The sequence below is a fragment of the Tachypleus tridentatus genome, chromosome 9 (assembly GCF_004210375.1).
Source record: "Tachypleus tridentatus isolate NWPU-2018 chromosome 9, ASM421037v1, whole genome shotgun sequence".
NCBI lineage: Eukaryota > Metazoa > Arthropoda > Merostomata > Xiphosura > Limulidae > Tachypleus > Tachypleus tridentatus.
The window spans coordinates 108090721-108107469 of NC_134833.1; the positions used below are offsets into that span (position 1 = coordinate 108090721).

At 34.8% G+C, this 16749-nt stretch overlaps 1 protein-coding gene across 5 annotated transcripts in view; it reads right to left on the reverse strand.

The window, feature by feature from the left end:
• LOC143226011 (homeobox protein aristaless-like) overlaps positions 1-16749 on the reverse strand; it is a 152582-nt gene that overhangs the window by 24933 nt on the left and 110900 nt on the right. The window contains exon 1 of one of the 5 annotated variants that reach the window (XM_076456380.1): positions 13707-14000. The exons of the other annotated variants lie outside the window; for them this stretch is intronic. The gene's annotated coding sequence lies outside the window, so the exon portion shown is untranslated. Of the gene's footprint in view, positions 1-13706; positions 14001-16749 lie in introns of those variants that run through there. 5 annotated transcript variants of the gene reach the window in all.

Consider the following 16749-nt stretch of genomic DNA (forward strand, 5'->3'; position numbering starts at 1 on the left):
GTTTGTTTGTTTTGAATTTCGCGCAAAGCTACACGAGGGCTATCTGCGCTAGTCGTCCCCAATTTAGCAATGTAAGACTAGAGGGAAGGCAGCTAGCCATCACTACCCATGACCAACTATTGGGCTGCTCTTTTACCAACGAATAGTGGGATTGACTGTCACATTATGACGCCCTCACGGCTGAAAGGGCAAGCATGTTTGGTGCGACCGGAATTCGAACCCTCGATCCTCGGATTACGAGTCGAACGCCTTAACCCATCTGGCCATGCCGGGCCGACTCGTAAATATTCCAGAGTATCAAAGCTTTTGAATATTTTAAAAGTTTAGCTACAATTGCATAAGCTAATATATTTTATAATATTACAGACGTGTCGCCCAGGAAACGGATGTCTTTTTAATTAGTGAAAGTTGTTGCAGTTAGTATCATAAGAATATTTCAGAGTAAATCCATACATAATTTTATTTATACATAAATAAATATACATAATTTATACATACATACATTGTTTAACTTCTGTAATCAGCTTATAATAACACAATATCCTGAAATTAATTATCGAAGGATGTTAAGTGTTTTTTACATTTGCTTAAGTCTTTGATTGTCTTCATCCAGTGGCACCACGGTATATCTAGTGACAACGCTAGAAACTCGTTGTGGGCAGAGTTTAACTTCAAACAATAACTTAATTATGTGTGTGTTTGTGTGTTCTGCTTAGATAAATGTAACACGTTACGAATAAGTAAATAATGAATTGTTGTTCAGCAATGGTTTAACCAGAGGAAAACACCAGCGGTGAAGAAATGAGCAAAATATTGCCACATGAATAGTTAATGCCTCAGAGCACATTAGAAATAGGTTTGTGTTAGTTTGGTTTAAAGATAGGTAAAATTGAAACAATAAAGGCAATTATTTGCTTATAGATTTCACAATAGGGTCATTTTATGCCCATCCCCACCACACCAAATATGCCCGCCTTTTCAGCCGTGGGGACGTTATAATGTACAGTCAATCCCACTATTCGTTGGTAAAAGAGTAGCCCAAGAGTTGGCGGTGGGTGGTGATGACTAGTTGCCTTCCCTCTATTCTTACAGTCCTAAATTAGGGACGGCTAGCGCAGATAGCCCTCAAGTAGCTTGGCGCGAAATTCAAAACAAAACAAAACAAACATTCCATGCCAACTCACCTAGGGCTTCCCAGTTCATGTTATAGATTTCATTTAAAAAAAATTCAAGCAAAAAATCCATTTTGATATATTCAGTCATGCAGTACAGCTTTAGAATCTTGCATGGCTGAATAAATCAAAATGAAGTTTTTGCTTGAATTTTTGTCGAGAAAATCTGTCATATGAACTGAAAAAAGTTCTTTTTTTCTGGGTAAGTTGGCATGGCATGACTCAATACACAATTAACTATTTTGAAAAGTATGAAAAATAACAAGAAAAATGCTTTGTCATATTTTACATGAGTTCCGTAAAAGCGTTTTGTACACAAAAGAGAAGACGTGTAGCTGAAAGCTATAGGAATACGAATGAAGGAAAGCTAACTCGAGATTCGTGTGTAGAGTGATTTTTGATTTGCTCTGTAATCTCATGGCTTCTATAAACCATTGAGGTACCTCAGATGTTGATCCATCATCGATGATTGTACTTGTTGGCGCCCATCTTTTCTTCAGGTAGTCGTTCCTAATTTGGTTGTAAAAGGAGAGTAAATACCACCGATTTCCAACTTTTAAGCGATATTTTTACCAACGAATTAGGGATTGATCGTCGCATTATAACGCTTCCAAGGCTGAAAGGGTGAGCATGTTCGGCAACGGGGATTCGAACCTAGACACATAGCCACAAGCCCGTATCAAAATTTAAAACAAACATGCATATATTTTTACTATTTATGGTGCTGTATAAATAGGAGAGATTTTAATCTCTGTTAAGGTAAGTATATTTGAAGCACTGCGATCCATTCAAAATGAATTTGTTCCGCTACTGAAATAAGTAGGAAGAAATAACCATGCGTTACTCTCACAGAAAGGCCTACATAATAGTAAATGTTTGTGGATGTAGTCAAAGAAATATTACATTAGAGAGTAGTTGTGACTCAAAAAAAAACAAAAAACATTGACGCTGCTGGCTAGTAAAATGTTTGGTTGAAATTTTCTCTACTCGTGTAACAATGAAGGAAAGAACTGAGTCAGTAATTAAGCTGACACAAGAGGAAACCAAAGAATATAAAAGGTTCGCGTATCTCAATCATTTGGAAAAAAAAATGATATTTGTACTACTCGCAAAGTAGTTTATATATATTGTAGAAAAAACTGAAAACCTGAATTTTTTTCGTTTATTCGTATTATGCATATCTGAATTGCCAAGCGAAAACTTTTTTAAAAGTTTTTTAAAAACTTTTTTTTAGAGTTGAAGTTCGAACATTACAGAATTTATACTGTTTTGATTAGTTCCAAACGTTCCAAAAGGTTTTTAATTATTTAAATCTTAAAGGCCAGAAAAAACCATTAGAAACAACTATAGGTGATTATTATTTAACGTTCAGCAACACAGAATCGGAAAATCTCAAATTGGATCTATACAGGATAGTAGCTATTTGTTTAACCTCCATAATATTTTTATAAGAAAATTACATTGTATGCACGTAGGATAGTAGATACTTGTATAACATCCAGAATAACTTTATAAAAAAAAAATCTTAGAATGTACGCAGGATAAGTACTTAACTTCGTATAATAATATTATACGAATACTCTGCATGGAATTCGTAGGAGATTCCAAACTTTTCCTTATTAGTTTTTGTTTTTAGCTTATACTAGGGTATTACACATACGAAAATAAAATATTGTGAATAACTAAACAGTTGAGTTGTTGTTTGAAGCATATTTTAACTCTAGGATGATAAAAACAACACAAAGGCACTTACAGAGAACTGATTTGTAGAATGGTTTAATGTCATGTTAAAATTTATGTCTGTGTTAGTTTGCTAAGGGGAAGTTGTTAAACACAAAGCTACAGAATAAGCTGTCTGTTCTATCCGCACATCGAAATCCTTTTCAGAGCGTCAGCGGTCGTCTTCAGACTCAATCCCTGAGCCACCAGGGGACTTAGGTCAGAAACAAAATAACTTAAAGTTCTAATTGTTTTGTTAAACGTAATAAACTCCGTCTTTAAGATTGTCACTTTATACTCTGTGATAAGGCAAAGAATAAACCACGCGCAACAGACAGTATAAGTGAGTAAGTTGATATTAATGTGATATCTCACATGCTATACTTAGCACACACATTATGGTTGCAGTTCCGCTCTGAAACTTAATATCATTCAACTTGCGCTACAATCTGTTACTGAGAATATTTTACATTTTACTCAAGCTCGTGTTAACGATAACCTTATACTCATGTGGAAATATGTATTAATATAAGAGAAGATCGGGTGCAAATTTATGTAAAGGTAGCATAGACTAGACCTGAAGGAAAAGAGAATTTACTTTAAGTTCGTTCGCGTTAACTTTTGTTGGTTCCACTGGCGATACGTGGAGTTAATGTCTGTGTTATGTAGCAAACTTAACATAAAAAAATCATAACATTTGTAACAACATCCATCTGAGCGTTCCACGTACTCACTACTCTCCACAGTTAAATACTGGACCCGGCATGGTCAAGTGTGTTAAGGCGTTCGACTCGTAATCCGAGGGTCGCAGGTTCGAATCCCGGTTGCACCAAACATGCTCGCCCTTTCAGCCGTGGGGGTGTTATAATGTTACGGTCAATATCACTATTCGTTGGTAAAAGAGTAGCCCAAGAGTTGGCAATGGGTGTTGATGACTAGCTGCCTTCCCTCTAGTCTTACACTGCTAAATTAGGGACGGCTAGCGCAGATAGACCTCGTGTAGCTTTGCGCGAAATTCCAAAAAGAAAACAAACAAACAGTTAAATACTCTCCCCCTCAGCTTGCGTAAACTTGTCAGTTTTTTTTTTTCCTTTAAAAGTGGCAAAAATAGTACCACATATTCCTCAGTCATGCCAGAAAAGACAATCGTATTCTTCGCATTAGTGGGCAAGCGTTAAATATATATATATATTTTTAGTTATGAGGCTTGTATTCGTAATTTTTTAAAAAACGTAAACAAAAAGTGGTACGCGAGCCTGAAACATTTGAGAATCAGTTCTAGATTATATTCCTTATAATATAGTAAATTACTAAATGTTACTTGTACATACTGCAAGGCATGGGAAAAACAATAAAAATAAATAAATAAAATATTTAATAGTAATGTTTTAATATTTTGTGGCGACTCGAGCAGACGTTCTTTATTAGTAGTAACGCTGGGAGATCTCGTTTAACTTAGCCCCTTAAGATTAATACACTGGTAAAGCATATCTAGCGTATGACGTATATTTGCTGAAACTTAAGTGTTTGAAGGTTATTTCTTTTGTAAGACGGAGAAAGTGGGTTAAATTTAAGGAAGGAGTACTTTATGGTGATCCACGTGTCTAACGCCTTTAGGTTTTTACACGGCGAAAATGTATTGTGTGATCTGACACTGGATTACACCAGAGTTTCACAGTAAAGGTGTAAATATGGTACTTTATTGTCAAATTCCTTTAACCTTGTTGGAGAGTGGGAATGTAATCCACACATATCCTACAAGTGGCGATCTTGGTGTATACTGTCTGGTGAACGTTGACTAAGTAAAAAAAAGTTTTCATTTGGATGTGTTTTGTAGCTTATTTATTTGTATTGCAGACAACACCTACCTCCGTAAGCTTTAAGACTAACATATGTTTTATATTTAGACGTCTATTGTAACTTCTTATTTGTATTGTAGACAACGCTTACCTCCGTAAGCTCTAAGACTAACGTATGTTTTACATTTAGACGTCTATTGTAACCTCTTATTTGTATTGTAGACAACACCTACCTCCGTAAGCTTCAAGATTAACATATGTTTTACATTTAGACGTGGGCCCAGCATGGCCAGGCGGGTTAAGGCGTGCGACTCGTAATCTGAGGGTCGCGGGTTCGCATCCCCGTCGCGCCAAACACGCTCGCTCTTTCAGCCGTGGGGGCGTTATAATGTGACGGTCAATCCCACTATTCGTTGGTAAAAGAGTAGCCCAAGAGTTGGCGGTGGGTGGTGATGACTAGCTGCCTTCCCTCTAGTCCAGGGGTTCCCAACCGGTGGGTCGCGACCCCCCAAGGGGTCGCGAAGCCTTGGCAGGGGAGTCGCGTAGCCTTGTCAGAAGTAGCTTGGGATAACATTAATTTTATTTCATCAATTACATTTTCATGCTCTTACATTTTTTTTTTGTTTCGGCGCAAAGCAAAACGTGTGCTATGTTAGTTCAATCACCAGTTAATATCTGGTGATATTATGGGTGTATGTATACGTGCCTGTGAGTGAATGTGCCTGTGTGAATGAGTATGTGTCTGCAACTGTATGTATGTGTGTACTAGTGAGTAGCGAGTATGTAAGTGCACGCGCATGTACGTATGCTTGTGTGTCTGTTTAGCTGTGATTAAGTGTGTGTGTGCTCGCTGTCGACACGTGAGTTACATGTCCGTTGCTGATTGGTGGATGACGAATCGCGCGACTGGCCACGCTCCCTTCCCTCCCAATACTTACCCCATCATTACTTTACCTGCACCCCCCCCCCACAAGTAGTCAGTGTAAGATCTACAGTTGCCAAAGCGTTCATTATTCAACATTTTTATTTTATTTTAACAAGGAGATAAGTAAGCAGTAGAGGTGAGTTGTGTCCATGGCTAAACGGCGCAGATACTCAGAATGCTACCTCAACATTGGCTTCACCACTGTGCTCGCCAACGACGGTATCGAGAAACCACAGTGTGTTTTGTGCCATGTTGTCCTGAGTGCAGAGTCAATGAAACCATCAAAACACAAGCGTCATCTCGAGACGAGACATCCAGAACACGCAAAGAAGGGTTTGGATTTCTTCAAACGGCATGAACGGTGTCTTAAAAGCCAAAGAATCGATAGAAGTGGGTCGTTTCAGCAGCAGAGTGCAGCCGTAGTGGAAGCTTCAAATGAGATTGCATTCGAAATTGCTAAACAAAAAAAGCCTCACACGGTTGGAGAAACACTTCTTAAACCCTGCATGATGAAAGCAGTAAATCTTATTCTTGGAGAGGCCAGTGCAAAGAAGATGCAGCAAGTATCCCTGTCAAATAATACTATACAGAGGCGCATTTCTAAAATGTCTATGGATGTGAAGGAACAGGTTTTGACTGAAATCAAGGGTTCCCCTTTGTTCTCCTTTCAGCTTGACGAGTTAACAGATGTAAGTTCATGTTCTCAGTTGCTTGTCTTCGTGAGATACATTAATTCAGGTGACATCAAAGACGAATTCTTATTCTGCAGTGCACTTGAAACCACAACAAAAGCTGATGATGTCATGGAAAAAGTTTCAACTTTTTTTCAAGACGAAGATCTTCAATGGGTAAACGTGTGTAGGGTTTGTACGGATGGGGCACCGGCTATGCTGGGATCGAAATCAGGATTCCAGTCAAGAGTGAAGAAGCTAGCATCTCAAGCAAAGGGCATCCACTGCATGATTCACGGATATGCTCTCGCCAGTAAGACTCTCCCTGCCTCTCTGCAGGAAGTGCTTGAATCTGTAATCAAAATTGTAAATTATGTGAAGACTCAAGCACTCAACACTCGCCTATTCAAAGAACTATACAAAGACATGAATGCTGACCACGAAGTCCTTCTCTTCTACATAGCAGTACGTTGGTTGTCGAAAGGAAACGTTATTAATCGTGTCTTTGAAATGAAAGATGAAATAAAGCTATTCCTGGAGACTCAAGAAAGGAAAGATCTTGTAGCTCACTTCGAAGATGAAGCATGGAATAAAAGGGTTGCGTACCTAGCCAACATTTTGGACCAGCTGAACAAGCTCAATTTGAAGCTTCAAGGAAGGGAAACACATGTTCTCCTTTTTCAAGATAGTCTTCGGGCCTTTGTTTCCAAACTGCAGAACTGGCGTCGGAAAAGCAATCTTAGAAACATCGCTATGTTTGGAAAACTTTGTGGAGTGACGGATGAGTCTCAGATCCAACTGGATCAGTTCCTCAAGGATGAGATTACCGAACATCTTCAGTCTCTAGAAAAGGAAGTCGAGCGTTACTTCCCTGAGCTATCACAGGAACAGGAGGCCCTGGTAAGGAACCCATTTTGTACTGAACTTGATGTATTCAGCATTCCAGATGATATCCAAGATGAATTTCTGGATCTAAGGAACGACTCTTCAGCTCGTGATCTCTTCAAGGTGAAATCCGTGACTCAGTTCTGGTGCGCTATGTATCAGTCATACTCCAAAGTCAGCATGATAGCTTTACGTGTCCTTGTTCCATTTGGTTCTACCTACTTGTGTGAGGCAGGATTTTCCACTCTTGTCAATATAAAAACAAAGAATAGAAACAGATTGGATGTTGGAAATGACATGAGACTGGCTCTAACAAACGCTTGGCCACGAATTTCAAAGCTTGCTGCTGAAATGCAACATCAGGCATCTCACTAGCTGGGTTGGATAGCTGTTCAAACCTATGTTAATATTATTTTGAGAAATATATGTTCTTTTTGTGAATTCAGGTTGGACCAATGTGATTTAATTTGCTAATAAATAATTACAGAATTTTTAAATATTTTTGTAGATGTCTCTTTCCCTCTCCTTCACAGAAAATAACAGAAAAATTAAGCTGCTGATAATAAGCCCTAAGTAGGGGTCACATGGGTTTCAAACTTTTAGGTAAGGGGTCGCGAGTGCCAAAAGGTTGGGAACCCCTGCTCTAGTCTTACACTGCAACATTAGGACGGCTAGCGCAGATAGCCCTCGAGTAGCTTTGCGCGAAATTCAAAAACAAAACAAAACAAACATTTAGCGCGAAATTATTTGTAAACAACAAAACTTCAAAAACAAACATTTAGATGTCTGTTGCAACTTCTTATTTATTTGTATCGTAGACAATACCTACCTCTGTTAACTTCAAGATTAACATATGGACATAAATAATATATTTAGTGTGTAGTTATGAAAATGTGTACGAAATTTAATAGAAACACTTTCGTATGTGAACTAAATAAACCTATATAACAAAATCAGTGCATTCTTCCAAGGTAAGAAGTATCTAAATATACAACATTTACCACTTTAATACCTTTGAGACTCTGAGCAAAATCCACTTTTTCCCTAATATTCCAGCAGGATTAGAAATAAATATTTACCCTCTTATAGTACATTGTTATTTTCCGAGATAACCAACAGAATCCATATAATCCATACTTATCACTTTATAACACATTGCTATACTATGAGATACCTAACTTATATAATCCATTCTCACTTCCTTATAATACACTAATATTCTTTGAGACTCTACTGCTCGTTTATTTTCGTTACTGATAATGAGTATTTGACTCAGAGTTAAGCAGGGCAGTTAATAAAATCATGTTTGTCAGCCTGACATGTATAGAGAACACAAATAATGTTAATGAATGTGAGCTTGCCTTTCAGAATAGGCCGATTATCCGTTTGAGCGAGCCTTGTTAGTTCTACTGCCTCAAAAACAGGTGGTCGTCACGGGACCACAGGGCACTGATAAGTATCTCCTCGATTTTGGGGAATATGAACAGTTTAAAGATGCTGTCACAATAAGATAACTATTGTTCTAACACATGAATAAGTGACTGTGGTTATGAAATTTAAATTTAATGAATATGCGTTAATAAACTACAATTTAAAGGAAAACTTATTAAACAAAGACTTCTTCCTCTCCAAGATATCTTATTTTCAACCTATTTAACGCACAACAGTAAAATTCCTGAGCATGAATTATCAAAACTTCCACCATGAAATAATACCATGGATGTTCACTACTTTCTTGAGGCATGTTACCTAGTCTTTTAAATTTCAATGAATTAGGAATTAGGACGAATAAGCTTAGCAAACTATTATTTTCCTATACAATATAATTAGAAATTTATAAATTCAAACTTTTATTTAACTTTTTAATCGTTGTATAAAAGCTATAGCTCTAAATCCGTTTTAAATATAAAAAAATATATTTAAATTCTGTGCTAATTAAGTAACTGGGATAACTACTTTACATATTAATTTTCTCAAAAATATGCAAGGTGTTAAAAATTGATACAAGTTGTTATTTTTGTTTCAAATCTCCACTATATATTTTCCTCAAGCCAAAGAAGAATGAGCATAACTTAAAGAAGGATAAACTTACATACTGACTGACAAATTTGTTATGACCCATACCTAGGATCAGTTAGATCTCCTTGGATATGGCTGAAGCTGTGTTATTCGAATGTAGCTTCGCAATTGGTCCACAAATGTCAGCAGTAAATCACAGGGGCGAATACAGAGTTAATTAAAGTTCAGGTAGGAAATTCCCAGTCAAACTGAAATTCTTTAACCATGACACTGCCGGTCAAGAAAGATGGCTAAACTCACAATAATAATGTATGAATCAATTTTGAACAATATCAAAAGCGGGTCGTTGCATTTTCATCTTGGAAGAACCCTTGTTTTTCAGATGATTAACCTAAAATAGCGCATGGATACACTCTATATTTTATTTGTCTGTCTGAAGGAACCTCCAACCATCATATAAACAACCTATAATAGCTCCTGCAGCTACAAATCTGTACAACCGCTTTCATATGATTTTGATCCACACACTGATCCACAAAAACACACACCGAATAGCCATGCTTGCTTGAAAATGTATGAATATGTTATGATTATAAATATTGTTTTCCAGTTTTAAAATACTACTGTATAGTAGCGAATCACAAGTATACGAATACCTTTCTCCAAAAGGTTATTTACTAAATATAACGAGGTTGAGTTCAACATTTTCTTATTTTAAAGTATACTGACTGAGTTACTTATTTACGAGTTTATTAATAGATACATAATAGTAAACGCGATGTCCTTATCACAGTATATTGTACATGGTTTGTTTCTTAAAATAAACAACGTAGCTTTAATATGGAATAAAAAAAATCCAGTAAGTGTTTGCATTTATAAACATTAAATTTTGTTAGTATAGTAAAATATCATACCTCGTATTGTTTATATTCGCTGCTATAATAATCATATATTTTAGGATATTATGAAGTAACACTATTTGTTATATATGGAAACTGAGCGGTAAAAATGGATGATATCGTATGTTATTTTTTCTGTGATACGTGGAAAGTGGGTATTAGGATATGTATCTTAGTAAAATGATAATTTTTTGAAATACAGAGGTATCTCGTATAAAACAACAACACGTTATGAACTCCTTGAAACTCACTCCTTTCAATAATCGACGCTGAAAAAGCTTTTAATAATCCCATTTGGTAGCTAAGTATTTTCATAAAAATCTTCAATTCATTATGTATAGCCTGAAACTGATCAACTACACCACAATGGTTGAGATTCAAACGTATTTCTCATTACTTGTCATTATAATCAAAAGCTTCGGTAAGTTAAGCCTGTCTTTTATTGAGCCTTCACAATATACTGTTAACTTGTCAGTTTTTGTACTTGCGTGAAAAAAGGACACAGAGTGTACGTTGAGCAGATAACACATATTTGCGTGACTACAGTAAATAGGAAAAAAATACATTTAAGCTTTCGGTTTTGACAGCATATTACTTTTACAATTGCTATGTATTGCATCAGACGAAACTCCTGCACACGGTATTCTGATTGGTAGTTTTGTAAACATAAATAAAATAAAGCATAAATATATACGTATATTATCAACAAAGAAAAGACATACAAATACTAATAATGCAAAATTAAATGATACTGAGGTACATATAAAAATATAGAAGCATTTCAACAACACAGCAGATACCCAAAGACACACGCTCACGTTTCAATGAGGTTGTGTTTTTTATCATTTATCCTCGACAGGAAACCAACAATAACATTTACATCGCTTGTTAGGGTTAACAATGTTTTCAACATCTGGGGATCGGGTTAATAAACCAGGCATAACAAACAGCTCGAAACTGAATTACTTTATGAATTAAACAAAATTGTTGTGACTACAAGACTAAAGACTTACTTTTTATTCAAGCAGTAAAACGGTTACACGTTAGTGAAATGTTTAATTTAACTAGGTTACTTAAGGAACCTTACAAAACACTCACACTTAAAAGCCGTACAGAAATACTTTGTTTTACATGCATATAGGAATGTGTAGGAGCAATAACTTGATTCGTCTTTGAAATGTCTACCTTTTGACAGACTAGCTCAGTTTAATTACATAACAAAGTAGAATTACTTTTGTTAGATTCTCGGACACAAAAGCTTTCCTTGAGTTGTAGAATGTCAAACCATATAACAGCACTAATGAAAGAACAGTCGGTGAATTTTTTCTGAGGGTTAAAATCAAAGTTCTACAAAATAGCATTGTATGGATGTTTCAATAGTCTTATGGATTTTGAAATGACTATAAAATTAAAATAATTTATAAAAAAACATTATGACAGACCAGTATGTAAGATTTAACTCTGGGTACGAATATATCCAAGTGAAATAGTGGCTATTAAGGATATGCAAATGAGCTTTGAACAATATATTTTGTAGTTATTGTAAGCTAAAGTCAAATTAGCATTATTGGACTAAAAACATAAATTAGTTTTTTTTGCACAAGTTATACCCAATTTTAGATATATATATATACATATATTTCATTTTCATACTGTGAAGTAATTAAATATATTAATGATTAAGAGAACAAACTACAAAGGGTAATATTCTAAAAGGTAAAGCATAATACATTTGTTGAAAAATGAAATATATGTTTACACATTCAAGCGCTTGGTGTATAATAACTATTAGATACAGGGAACATAAGTTACAGGAAAGAAAGCTGATACGATGATCTTACAGAAATAGTAAAGACGCTGGCTGCAACATTGAAAGGAAGGTCGAAACAAAGTTCATTGTGACGGCAATGACCACTCTTATAAAAATGGTGTTTTTAGGTGACTTTCATTGACCACACTGAGCCAATATTTATGAAGGATTTGAAAAATGTATAACTTTAAATTACTAATTTATTTTTTAAGTTAAATAAAACAACAAGCTCTTCAAGATACTAGATATGAGACCCAAAGAGACTAAAAATACCATACGTATAATGTACAAGTGTGGTCTTTTTTTTTTCGATTTGCCCTTGTCCATGATGATTGATGAATGGAATTCCCCAAGAGGTATATACAGCTTGACGACACGTGGTTGATCAACTGACAATTTGGACTTCACATAAATTTAAATAATCACATACTAACAGTTTAGCTTATTATGTAATTGAAAAGTAAATGGATTTAAAACATCATACTTATAATTTCTTTTGCAGAAAATATGTGGTATTTATATATTTCAAAAACAGGATATAGTGTTTCTGATATATCATAAAAACTGTATAACATAGCTATTTTATTTAGTTAGGATTAACTACGTGTTTAAACTATTTCTTAAAGCGTTACTCCTAATATTTGGTTTTAACTATTTTGATCGCATAAAAATCTTTCTGGGAATATTATATGTATATATATCTCTATAAAGTTGGAATATTATATATATATATATATAAAGCTGGAATGTTTTATGAATATTAATTTGGACCCGACGATCATTTTTTCATCTAAGGGCATTATATAGAACTAATATATAAGAAGTCACATAAACTCCACTCTCCAACGATCTCCCCTCACTGAAACGGTTCATTTGTGACCCTTTGTTATTCGTGGGATATATGTTTTTTTTTTGTTTCTTTTGCTGGAGCACAGAGTACGCGGGTCAAACATAATACCTATATGAAAATCATAAATTTCAAACTGTTTCTAAACGTTTTTTTTTCATGTATAAAATGGTCCTTATCTCCTGTATTTACCCGGAGATGAGGGTTGTTTTATCCACAATATTTCATATCATACTTTGTTCTACGCTCTTTGAAAAAAGACAATAAATGTTTGCAGAACTATTATGTTTAATGTAACATCATTTGACAGTTATCTAGTTGCTTTTTGGTTACTGTTGTTTCAACACTATGCTTTCGTTGCTTAACCACGAGACCTTTCGTTTGTCACATTAAGCCCAATATACAATGGATAAGTAATTAAAACAATAGTTGAAATTTGATCTTCTGCAAATAATTTGTTTAAAGTTTAGTATAAAATGTTCTGAGAGTTTTGGAAATAACACTTTTAAAAATATTTCAAAAGTTATCACTAAACAGAATGTGGTTACATAGAGTTAGGTGCGATATTGAGTTTCTATATATCGATATCTGTTTAGAAAATATGTCGATGTATCGTATATATATATCAAAAATTCATGGACAATAACGTAGTCTGGTGCCGAACAAAGTAAGATGCCATGGTTACAGTATTTCAATTCTTTCTCGACGTAGTTCCAAAAAATTTACACATGAAGTGCGTGCGGTTACGTCATATTCTGATTTTTTAAATGTTTGTTGTTTAGATATAGACAACTACGGACAGAAATTAGATAAAACACGGATGAATTTTGTGAAGAATTAAACATTTGACCAGTTGTTTAATTTACTTTTCATTTAACTTTTTCACTATGATTGTTTTCAAAGATTTTGAAAAATGTCGATATATAGTGATTTGCAATATCTATAAAAAAAACTACTTACATGACAATGTCATTCTGAGACGACTAAATAAACAACTTTTTTTTTCTAGGTCGATCAGACTGGAAACAGCTTGTGTCAATAAAGGACGATCATATGTTATTGAAAGTTATTTTGAGTTTTATAAATTTAAACAACTATATAGCCTAATTTAAACTATTCGTGTCTACTTGTATTCAGATACGTTCTAACCTTAGTTTTAGATTCTTACATTTAATCTAATGCGTTTGACTGAGGAACTCCAGGGATCATTTAAGAGACACCCCCGGGTTATAAACCAGAAAAACGCACGGTTCAGTTATATTCAGGTGAGCTCCTATACTTACAACGACTATATTTGACGATGTGGCATCATTTACTATCGTACCTGGCGCACCTTTTCTTTGACTATAGGCCAGTGCAGCCCTCTGGTGGACATTTAGAATAAAGAAGTGGCGTCTACATGGCCCGTCTGCTTCGTCTTAGGTTGCCAGAATGGCATACGTAAATACCCACATAGTTGCCATTTCGAAATCCTATCAAATTTTGAAAAAAAATGTTTTAATTATATTAATTGTCTTTCTGGTGTAAACTGGTATGGCTTAAGCACAGTTTCTAAGCCGCGCCCATTTCCATAGTACTAGATATACTAAACATTAACATGTGAACTACCGTAATCAGAGATTACTAGATGAAATGGCATTTCATTCACAGCAGTAAAATCCAGTGTATGTTGTCGTTTATATGGTTGTGGCTTGTCTTCATAAACTAAGTGACTACAGAACTTTGGTGCTATTAAAAACAATAGATAACTCTCTATTATCACTAATAAACTTGATAACCCTCAATTATTACTAAAAAACCGGATGACGCTACCAACAAACGAGAAAACAGTCGAAGACCGTTATTAAACCAGATAACAGTTGTATCTCAAGATGGTTGGTATGGTATTAAGTTTTTATTACACAAAGTACAGAACAACGTTTCGACCTTCTTAGGTCATCTTCAGGTCGAAAAATTTTAATTCCCATACCAGCTGTCTTGAGGTACATTTTCACTTCAAGTGGATTTCTTGTCATCACTGATAACAGTTGATAATGAATGATAATTAAATGACATCAGATCAAATCAACAAACTACAGATAACACTTAATCGCTACTAACAAAATGGTACGCGATTATCATTCAAAAACAAAGTAATAATATTCGATAATAACAAATAATAAAAATGACGCTCCATCACCACTGACAAACAAGAGGAGAGTCATTAATCACTGACCACCTAAGTGAAACAAGGTCAGACCAATTAACGGAATAATACTATATCACTATTAACAAATTAAATAATCAGTTACAAACTAAATTTCACTCGACAAAACTAGATAGTTACTGATAAATTACACAACATTCGATCACTGATAACAAACCAAATAAAACCGATAATTACTGAACAACTAAAAGTAACTTATTGAAACTAAGAAGTCAGATAACAGCCGATAATACTGACCAACTAAATAGCACAACAAAACCACCACAAACAAACCAGGGCATGACATAGCCTAGTAGTTAAGGTGTTCGACTGGCAACCTGTGGGTCGCGAGTTTAAATTTCCATCACTGAACTTGCTCACCCTTTCAGCCTTGGAGGCGTTATAATATTACATTGCCAAATTACTAGCCCGAGAGTTGGCGGTGGGTGGTGTTGACTAGCTGCTTTCCCTCTAGTTTATCATATTAAGTTAAGTATGGCTAGCGCTGATAGCCTTTGAGTCGCTTTGAGCGAAATTCAGAACCGAATGGAACTAAGAAAGAGATAAGAGTCAATTATCACTGACACAAAATACGGTTCGTGTCCTGTTAAAGAAAAAACGCTTTCAGCATTTGTAGCTGTGGATGCGTTATCAGATTATTGTTGTATCAGTGCAAAGCTACACAATGGTCTATCTGCGTTCTGTCTACGACGAGATATTGAATCCCGTAATTTCAACGTTAAAAGTCCGTAAAACAGAAGTTAAGAAAAACAACAAGAAAAATAAATAATTAAGTATTTGTGTAATAAGGTTTTAATTATCTACATTTTCAAAAGGTAAAAGCTGTTTTTCCATTTTTTTAGCTATTTAAAATACAAAGCTAAAACTCTCTCATGAGCCTTCTTCAGGTGCAAGCTCCATAGATGTTACAAATGAACTCATAGAATATAAATTATTTTAATTAGTTTTTGTCGGATTTCGAGCAAAGCTATTCGAGCTAGCCATCCCCGATTTTGCAGTTGGGCTTCTCTTGTCAGACCGAATAGTAGGATCTTATTGTCACTCGTATTAGATATTCATGGGCCCATAACTTTTAATAGTTTTTTTTTTCTCAGTAGCGGTACGCAAACCATGGATCTTTACCTTCTCAGCCTGGCACATTAAATATTGTACCTGACTCGGCCTTACGTATTTTAATACATTGTTTTCAGTTTCCGTAGTTCTAGCACCTGAAAAAGGCTTATGGCTGAAAAGTTATGCTTTATTTTTAAAAATAAATAGAGAAATGGAAAAAAGTATTATTTTATGTTCTTTAAGTGCTCAATAAATTTATGTTACATGGCAGACAGTACTCTAAGAATGGCATTTACAAATTAAAATAAATTAAATCAAGTAATTTATCTTCATTATCGATCACAACAATGATTTACATTATGAAAAAATATTCAGACCATCTACGAAATACAATAATACTATAAACACCTTGCTTTATACTGTAATATAAGCAAACAGCTGTTAACTTGTAGCATTTATTCACAATGACTTTCGATAGTCGTAAAGACTTTTGTAGGGTATAGTGTTAACAACTGTGTACTAGCAAATGTTTTAGGTTCAGATATTTTACCGCATTCTCTTACATGTTACTGATTTTGAAATAATCACTGTTAACTGGTATAGGTCTCTTCATTGAACTACTTCAATGCTAGTTAATTTTATAATAACTCAAATATCTTTGTTTAGCCTGCAATAAACAATAGAATAAGCGATTTTTAAACAATGCCATTATTTGGATATTAAGAAAAGACCCACACTATTATT